The following is a 10,588-nucleotide window of genomic DNA, read 5'->3' as shown; positions in this document are numbered from 1 at the left end:
AAATCAATCCTTCCAGAAAGTTGGCAGCCCTGGACAGTTCCAAAACATGTGAAGTAGATCCACATCTTGAGCAAACAATATCTGATCCTAATCCCATATGAGCCAGTTAAGCTGGGGTATAATATAAATGGTGAATAAACTTAAATTTAATAAATTGATCTGCAGTGCCAATTACACCTTGAAAGCAAACCTCAGTGGCTTCCTCCCAGCCCTCAGAAAGCTCAGGCATTAGCAATAGCCATTTGTCATGAGAATTCTCAAAAGGGATTGGCCCCTGCCAACTGAAGAGGACCGTACAATGTTGTAACCAATTTTGAAGTTTCCGGATAAGATAAGTCTTCAATAAGAGACTCCATGAGCTCTTGAGTCAAGGTCCCAAACTGCGTCCGAATGGAGTGCCGAAGCAGAAGATATTTGAAAAAGAATTTATCGATACTATGACCACTCCTTAAAGTTTCAAAAGACACAAAAATCTTATCATTGACTGTATGAGAGAGGTGGGTGATACCAAAAATGACACCCAACAGGACGAGTCAGGATGACCATAAAGCTCAGGGAGGTTAGGGTTTCTCCATAAGGGAGTTTGGCGACCTCCCTGGAAACGGCTGTGTAAGTATTTTTTTTCCCCTCTGTCCAGGCTAGAAAATCCACTTCTATAGGGGAGGATCGTAAAAACATCTATAACCTACCGCTCTGTGCAGCTCATCTTTGAGAGAGGTGGAGAGACCAAAAAAAAGCAGATAGGAGGGGGTCAGAGTGTAATCAATAATATACATAAGTTGAGATGCAATAAAATAGTTGCATAAATTTTGCCAGGCAAGGCCTCCAACTGATTTAGATGCTCAGGTCGTGAAGGGGGTAAAACCTTCCGGAAGTCAGGTGGTTAAATATTCCCGTGTAAACGAGCCCTAGTCTGGGTTGGTTCCGTGCCACATATAGTGTAGCAGAAGGCCTAAATGGTTTTCTATAATAGAATCATTCCACCCTTGTGTACCAGATAGGAGAATGAGTTATGGGAATCATCACATTAAAAGCCCCCTGGTCACAGCTCATTTCACCTGTGCAGTAGACAGAAAAACACCTGGGCTGATTAATCCTGTGTATTGTTCAGCAATGTCCTAGTCACCGCACGGCATCCTAGAACAAAACCATTTCCAAGGACATTTACGTATATATCAGACGTCTGCTATTCTGTTCTTGTAATCTGGAGGACACGCTGAATAAGAGATGTAGACAATCACTAGATTAATGTGAGGCTGTGTCACGATGCCCCAATGCAGTCAGATCTCTTAAGGCTCCATGCACACTGGAGCTCATAAACGGCGTTTTTTGGAGTTTGGGCGTTTTTTTTTTTTTTTTTTTTTAACAGCCCATAAACGCCACTCTGTTATCCTATGTGTCCATGCACACATTGAATTTTTTTTAACTTTTATGAGCAGTGGAGTTTATGGGCTGTTTTCTGAATGCCATAAAATTGCGTTCAAGAGTCGTTTTTCTGACCACAAAAAATGCCAAACGCTAATAAACGCTCAAAAACATGGTTCACAAGCGTTTAATGTTTTTGATCCATTGAAAAAAAAAAAGAAAAACATTTTTTATAAAAGCGTAAGAACGCTAATAGACGCTATTGCAACAACTTTTAAAAAAAACGTTAAGTCTCACTACAAAGCTACTGGCGTTTTTATAATGTTACTTTAACGTCCAGTGTGCGTGGAGCCTCAAGCTGAAGTTCAATCTTCTTATGCTTTGCCTTTGCAGGGTCCTCCTTTTTTCTTCCTCATCAATATATTACTGTTTTTTTCTTTCCATTTTTGAAATTCTTTAGCTTATTTTTTACTGAAATATAGCATTTCATAAACGGTTGTGCTAATTTTGTGTGACATAAAAAAATTGAACTACCGCCATTTTAATCTTGGGGATATATCCTTTCAGAAAATATATGTTTGGGGGTTTTATTTAATCTTCAAGCCTAAAACGATCTCTGGCAGCGACAGAGTTCATGCTGCATTGATGTGTACATCTCACATCTGGTACTGCAGTTCAGTTTTAAAGTGGTTGTAAACCCACTTACAAAAAAAAATCTGCAAGACAAAGGCATATTGAGATAGTGTGCATAGCATAGTATGCATAGCTCATTATGAATTGCCTTAGATCAAAGCCCCTGCAGCCGCCCCCTTACACCGCTCTGACGGTGACATTGCTCCTGGAGTTACTTCCAAGTATTGCAGGCTCCTGCGCTGTGATTGGTGTGGAGCCACGATGGGGTCACTCCCACGCAGGAGCGCTGGTAACACACTGACTAAAGCAACGGCACGCATGTGCCATTGCTCCAGTGCGCATGTGCCGATGACGTCGGCACATGCAGATATAGGGGATATCTCCTAAACCGGATATACGGGGTGGCTACAGGTAAGCTTTATTATAGGCTTACCTTTAGTAAAAAGTGGTTGTAAAGGGTTTACAATCACTTTAAAGTAGTTGTAAACTTGTATTCCCAGTAATGTGACTGGCCTCAGATGATACACAAAAACAAATCCTCCTACATACAGTGCCTTAAGAAGTATTCATACCCTTTGATTTTTTTCCACATTTTGTCATGTTACAACCAAAAACTTAAATGTAATTTATTGGGATTTTATGTGATAGACCAACACCAAGTGGCACATAATTGTGAAGTGGAAAAAAAATGATAAATGGTTTTCAAAATGTTTTTACAAATAAATATGGGAAAATGTGGCATGCATTTGTATCCAACCCCCCTTACTCTGATACCCCTCTCTAAGATCTAGAGGAACCAATTGCCAGAAGTCACCCAATTATTAAATAGTCTACCTGTGTGTAATTTAATCTCAGTATAAATACAGCTGTTCTGTTAAGCCCTTAGAGGTTTGTTAGAGAAACTTAGTTAACAAACAGCATCATGAAGGCCAAGGAACACACCAGACAGGTCAGGGATAAAGTTGTGGGGAAGTTTTAAAGCAGGGTTACATACCAAGCTTTGAACATCTTTCGGAGCACTGTTTAATCCATCACCCGAAAATAGAAAGAATATGGCAGAACTGCAAACCTACCGAGACATGGCCATCCACCTAAACTGAAAGGCCGGGCAAGAAGAGCATTAATCAGAGAAGCAGCCAAGAGGCCCATGGTAACTGTGGGGGAGCAGCAGAGATCCACAGCTCAGGTAGGAGAATCTGTCCACAGGACAACTTAGTCGTGCACTTCACAAATCTGACCTTTAGGGAAGAGTGGCAAGAAGAAAGACATTGTTGAAAGAAAGCCATTAGAAGACCCATTTGCAGTTTGAGAAGCCATGTGGGGGACACAGCGGTGAAACAGCAGTGTGGCAGAAAACTAACACTGCACATTACCCTGAACACCATACCCACCGTGAAACATGAGGATGGCAGCATTATATTGTGGGGATGCTTTCCAGCAGGGACAGGGAAGCTGGTCAGAGTTGCTAGAAAGATCGATGGAGCCAAATACAGGGCAGTCTTTAGAAGAAAACCTGTTAGTCTGCTAAAGACTGGGGTGGAGGATCACCTTGCAGCAGGACAACAACCCTAAACATACAGCCAGAGCTACAATGGAATGGTTTAGATCAAAGCAAATTTAGGTTTTAGAATGGCCCAAAGTCCAGACCTAAATCCAATTGCGAATGTGTGCAAGACTTGAAAATTTCTGTTCACAGACACTTTCCATCCAATCTGACAGAGCTTGAGCTATTTTGCAGAGAAGAATGGGCAAAGCTGGTAGAGACATCCCCAAAAACACTTGAAGCTGTTATTGCAGTGAAAGACAGTTCCACAAAGTATTGACTCCGGGGGGCTGAATACAAATGCACACCACGCTTTTCACATATTTGTAAAACATTTAAAACCACTTATTTTCATTCAACTTGACAATTATGTGTCACTTTGTGTTGGTCTATCACCTAAAATCCCTGACATTACATACTGTGGAGCTCAGTGAGAAGAACTCTGAGAGCTGCTTGGAGGGAAGGAACACCCCCGTCCCCACCTTCACACAGGACCAGAGCTGAGGCTGTCGGTCACAGGTTGTGTACTGGAGCTCCCTCCCACGTTACCTTTTTTTCTCTTGGTGTCAGGAATACTTGTCAGAAGTGACTCCTCCTGATAGCAGAGAAAGGAAGCAGCACACGATATTGACACTTAGGCCCATTTTCATACTTGTGCAACCTGAAAGTAGTGTCATTTTGCTGCAATTTTTGCTGCATCTTTAACCACTTCTGCCCCGGAAGAATTTACCCCCTTCCTAACCAGATCACTTTTTGCAATTTGGCACTGCATCACTTTAACTGACAATTGCACGCTCATGTGACGTGGCTCCCAAACAAAATTGATATCCTTTTTTCCCACAAATAGAGCTTTCTTTTGGTGGTATTTATTCACCTCTGCGTGTTTTTTTTTTTTTGCGCTATAATCAAAAAAAAAGCGTCAATTTTGAAAAAACGCATTTTTTAACTTTAATAATTATCCCCAAAAAATATATAAAACATTTTTTTAGGGCTGTGGAAATTAAAGATGAATTCCTCGATCGATTAATTTTTTTGAACGGTCAAAATTCTTTTGATCGGTACTCACCCCTCCGCTGGTTTCCGGGTCTTCAGGGAGTTCCTTCGGAGATCCGGTGACGTCACAGACATCAACGTCACTGGACTCCTCCCCCCTTCCCCAAGTGCCTCCATCTGCTAACAAAGGGAAAGGGGGAGGAGTCCAGTGACCTTGAAGTTCTGATTGAACGTAATGTCTACGGGGGAGGAGCTATGCATGACGTCACCCGCTGCTGCCCTATAGAACTAACCCAATTGTCGACTTTACAAGCTGTGTTTTTATCATCTTTATGTGAGTAGTTTGTGTTTGAACCCCAAAATGTTATCTTATATTTAAGCGGTGAGCACTTAGATCTTTGCTTTCTACCCATGACCTGGCGTCCTTGCTGAGATCTGAGGGGATGTGAGAGAAGTTTATGGTCCGTGTTAACCCTTTTGATATCCGCTTGCATGACCGCCTGTTTGCACAGGGGTCCATACCATAAAGTGAGAGTGATTCATTAGATCGGCGGTGGAGGGATTGTCATGCTACTGTGGAAACAAAAATTACTTTTATCAGTGCTGCAGTTTGAATTTAAAACGTATTTGTATTAACTGTGTAGTTAAGTCATGGATTGTGGAAACTAACTAGTGTCGGGTGATTGTATATAGTGTATACCATATTTTCCACGGACTAATGCAGAGTTGCAATGCAAGGAGATAAGCTAAAAGTAGTTGGATCTGTATGTGCGTTATAATTAATCAAAATTAGTTGACCAATTTAAAAAAAATTGATTAATCGAACACGAAATTTTTAATCAGTAACAGCCCTATTTTTTTTCCCTCAGTTTAGGCCGATACGTACCGTATATACTCGAGTATAGGCCGACCCGAATATAAGCCGAGGCCCCCAATTTACCCCCAAAAAAACTGGCAAACTTATTGACTCGTGTATAAGCCGAGGGTGAGACATGCCTGTCCATCCCTGTGTGTGTGTCCGTCCATCCCTGTGTGTCCGTCCATCCCTGTGTGTCCGTCCATCCCTGTGTGTCCGTCCATCCCTGTGTGTCCGTCCATCCATCCCTGTGTGTGTGTGTGTCCATCCATCCATCCATCCCTGTGTGTGTGTGTCTCCATCCATCCATCCCTGTGTGTGTGTGTCTCCATCCATCCATCCCTGTGTGTGTGTGTCTCCATCCATCCATCCATCCATCCCTGTGTGTGTGTGTATCCATCCATCCCTGTGTGTGTGTGTGTCTCCATCCATCCATCCATCCGTGTGTGTGTGTCTCCATCCGTGTGTGTGTGTGTGTGTGTGTGTGTGTGTGTGTGTGTCCAGCCTACCTGTGTCCCGAGCCTTTGTCCCGAGCCTCCGTCCCGTGTCGTGCCTTGCCTTCGTCCCGTCCCGTCCCGTCCCGTCCCGTCCCGTCCTGTCCTGTCCCGTGCCGTGCCTTGCCTTGCCTCCGTCCCGTGCCCTCTTCGTCGGCGGCCATTGTAAAATTCAAAAGCCGCGCCTCCTCCTTCGCCTGTGATAGGCGGAACACTGAATTTCCCAGCAGCCTGTGTTCCGCCTATCACGGACGTCGTATCATCCTCGTCCGTAGTACGAGGATGAGAAGATGCCCGTGATAGGCGGAACACAGGCTGCTGGGAAATTCAGTGTTCCGCCTATCACAGGCGAAGGCGGAGCCGGAGGCGCGGCTTTTGAATCAGAATGGCCGCTGTCTGTCTGCTCGACACGCTGATCGAGCGGGCAGACAGCGATGACTCGAGTATAAGCCGAGGGGGGCACTTTCAGCCTCAAAAAAGAGGCTGAAAATCTCGGCTTATACTCGAGTATATACGGTATTCTACATATTTTTGGTAAAAAAATATTGCAATATGCGTTTGATCATTTTGTGCAAAAGTTATACAGTCTACAAAATAGGGGATCGTTTTATGACATTTTTATTGATATTTTTTTTTTTTATTATTAGTAATGGCGGCGATCTGCATTTTTTATCGTGACTGCAACATTATAGCGAACACATGGGACAATTTTGAGACATTTTTGGGACCATTGGCATTAATACAGCTATCAATGCTAAAAAAAATTCATTGATTACTGTAAAAATGTTGCTGGCAGTGAAGGGGTTAGCCTTTAGGTTGCGCTGTAGAGGTTAAGTGTGTCCTAGGTAGTGATTCTAACTGTGGGGAGGAGGGGCTGTGTGTGACACGTCTCTGATCAGCACTCCCGATTACAGGGAGCTGTGATCAGTTACATTGGTTTAGGGTATCCCCGCGCTGTCGTCAAGGGCCTAAACTATTTAAAAGGGTAGGTTGCAGCAAACTACCGACAGGGGTATGAACCCTAACCCCCAGATAATAAAGGTGAAAATCAAACAGATGGTGTTGCGCTACCTGAACTAGATATAAATATAAATATAAAGAGCCTAGTACTGGAAAAATTAAAATCTAACTATAAATCAACTAACCTAAAATAAAAGTTAAGGTGTCTTGTGCTAGTGTATTCTAGAACTTGAATTCCAGAAATCATATGTTTATATATCAACATAAGTAACTAAGCAAAAGGAAAAAATATTCCATAAAGTGCAAATGTTAAAACGTGCAATTCGTAATGCATGAACAAATGATAAAATACAGTCTATAGTGAAATTAGATAAAGTGCCAGTGATAATTAGTTCCGTAATCTTCTTGAAAGTAAAAAAGTTATTAAATATATATATAAGACAGTCTATATAAAAGCTGCAATAGGTGCTCAGTGACTTGTTCAGTGCTTCTCAAAAAAGAAAAATAGGTGCCAGCAATCGTGTTGTAATTTCTGTGTCTCCAGTATACACGGCACACTAGGTGAAATGGCCCCTTACCTTACTGCTGTAAGGTAAACAGCAAATCAAGCAGCAAAAACAGGGGTGCAGGGATTCTATCCCAATTCCTAGCAGGTGGATCTTGGTCCCCTCAGGTAGGTATTTTTCCTCTCAGATAGTTTCCATATAGATCTTTAGCTTCAGTATAGCTCCCAGAGGTCTCATAGGAAAGATAGAGGTACACTCGGATGGTGAAGTACGTTCGTAAAATTTATTGTAACGAAATATAAAAAGAGGTACTCACAAACATACGATAAAATACAGCATTAAAAACGGACGAGCAATCCGCTCGTGTATGCGAACGTCACTTCCGGTATCCTCGTTCCGACGCGTATCGTCACTGGTCACGTGACTTCATCAGGGAATGGGATACTCTAGTACGGAAGTGTCTTTTATATGCACGTGTATGGCGGCCATTTTACTGAAGTCTCCCATAAGATAACATTGGCACCGCCATCTTTTTAGAGTCTTCCATAGGCTAACATGGTGCAGCCATCTTTTAGGAGTCAGTCTCCACCCAGCATCATTTTCCACATATCTAAGCTACACCCGCGGCCATTTTTCGTTGGTCCAGGTTAGCAGCTATTTCTATACAAGGGTTATTTATCAAATGTCATAGGTCACGTTAGTATTATAGCCCCATATTTTACACTAACAATTATCTAAAACCGTTCTTTAAAATAGTATATATAGATTTATAAAACAAATGGTAAGGTAACATTTTTATCTCACCTATAACCCTTGTATAGAAATAGCTGCTAACCTGGACCAACGAAAAATGGCCGCGGGTGTAGCTTAGATATGTGGAAAATGATGCTGGGTGGAGACTGACTCCTAAAAGATGGCTGCACCATGTTAGCCTATGGAAGACTCTAAAAAGATGGCGGTGCCAATGTTATCTTATGGGAGACTTCAGTAAAATGGCCGCCATACACGTGCATATAAAAGACACTTCCGTACTAGAGTATCCCATTCCCTGATGAAGTCACGTGACCAGTGACGATACGCGTCGGAACGAGGATACCGGAAGTGACGTTCGCATACACGAGCGGATTGCTCGTCCGTTTTTAATGCTGTATTTTATCGTATGTTTGTGAGTACCTCTTTTTATATTTCGTTACAATAAATTTTACGAACGTACTTCACCATCCGAGTGTACCTCTATCTTTCCTATGAGACCTCTGGGAGCTATACTGAAGCTAAAGATCTATATGGAAACTATCTGAGAGGAAAAATACCTACCTGAGGGGACCAAGATCCACCTGCTAGGAATTGGGATAGAATCCCTGCACCCCTGTTTTTGCTGCTTGATTTGCTGTTTACCTTACAGCAGTAAGGTAAGGGGCCATTTCACCTAGTGTGCCGTGTATACTGGAGACACAGAAATTACAACACGATTGCTGGCACCTATTTTTCTTTTTTGAGAAGCACTGAACAAGTCACTGAGCACCTATTGCAGCTTTTATATAGACTGTCTTATATATATATTTAATAACTTTTTTACTTTCAAGAAGATTACGGAACTAATTATCACTGGCACTTTATCTAATTTCACTATAGACTGTATTTTATCATTTGTTCATGCATTACGAATTGCACGTTTTAACATTTGCACTTTATGGAATATTTTTTCCTTTTGCTTAGTTACTTATGTTGATATATAAACATATGATTTCTGGAATTCAAGTTCTAGAATACACTAGCACAAGACACCTTAACTTTTATTTTAGGTTAGTTGATTTATAGTTAGATTTTAATTTTTCCAGTACTAGGCTCTTTATATTTATATTTATATCTAGTTCAGGTAGCGCAACACCATCTGTTTGATTTTCACCTTTATTATCTGGGGGTTAGGGTTCATACCCCTGTCGGTAGTTTGCTGCAACCTACCCTTTTAAATAGTTTAGGCCCTTGACGACAGCGCGGGGATACCCTAAACCAATTTACTCTATTAAATATCCCACATATCCCTGCTGCAGTCATGGAAGTATTTTCCTTTATGGAAAAAAGAAAAGTTAACTTAGAGGAAGTTTTTAATAGCACTGATTCTAATTCCCAAAAAAATGTTGACCTAGAAAGTTTGATGCGGAAACTAAGTCATAATATGGAGAAAAAGGTGAGCCTATGGTGGGATATAGCCACCTTTGAACAATACATAAAAGATAAAATAGTACCCAGACGTCTCAGATGGGATGTACCACCTAATGATGGACTCCTAGACCAGGACTCCATGGATGAATGGTTCAAGTTCTTCAATGAGAAGGGATTGGAACTCCTGGAATTCCTATTGAAAAGAAAGCAAAGGAAGATGTGTAGGATTGAGGGGACAATAGAAGAAATCAAAGGAGAACTTGAGAACCATAAGGAGAAACCGGAATTCATATCCTTAACCACGCAACTAAATAAGGATTTAAATAGGAAAGATAAGGAGGTGAAAACTAGGAAGAGCAAGAAGTACACTAGAGACATTAATGATTTTAAAAAAGAGGAGGTATTCAAATGGCAGAGTAAATTAGGCTACTCTGACCCCATCTCTACTTTCTCGACACCAGAAAAAATCCCACAACAGACTGGAACCCAAATAAGACCATACCCGAATGAGCAACAAAGACACTCCCCAGGACATCATAGAAATAATGAACCACAAAATGACCATAATTACTCCACCCCGCATAACCATGATCAAAGACCATACTATCCGTACAATACCCCACAAAACAAAGGGAAAAAACCTTATTGGAAATATAACAATAAGAAACAATATAATGGTAACGGTAACAATAACAGAACCACCTATGATCAGAGAGATCAGAGAGATAATAGGGGCCAATATGGACCACGAGAAAAAAGCCCCCCACACAACCATGGAAACGGACAAAGAGACAATTGGAGACCCCCACAAAGGGATAATCGGATGAATGATGGAAATGGGTATAGGGACAATTGGCGCCCCCCACAAAGAGACAATGGCACAAATGATCAGAATCCGATAGCATTGTACAACCATTTTGCCCCACTAAGAGATTATTATGATGATGAAAGAGACGGAGGAATGCAAAACTATTATCAAGACCCACACCAGAGGAGGGCTTTTTTAGAGAGAGGGATGGAGAACCATCCCCCAAAATGGGCATTGGAACCAAGAGACCCACGGAGAAGCCCAGGA

General features: G+C 41.7%; 1 protein-coding gene across 1 annotated transcript in view; it reads left to right on the top strand.

The window, feature by feature from the left end:
- The window catches only part of VWA2 (von Willebrand factor A domain containing 2), a 128,310-nt gene that overhangs the window by 9,457 nt on the left and 108,265 nt on the right, over nt 1–10,588 (top strand). The window lies entirely within an intron of this gene.

Source organism: Lithobates pipiens, unplaced genomic scaffold (genome assembly GCF_037356315.1).
Source record: "Lithobates pipiens isolate NorthernLeopardFrog02 unplaced genomic scaffold, aLitPip1_a1.2 Scaffold_25, whole genome shotgun sequence".
Classification (NCBI taxonomy): Eukaryota; Metazoa; Chordata; class Amphibia; order Anura; family Ranidae; genus Lithobates; species Lithobates pipiens.
Note: the sequence above shows the minus strand (reverse complement) of the source record. Positions and strands in the feature narration are given on the sequence as shown.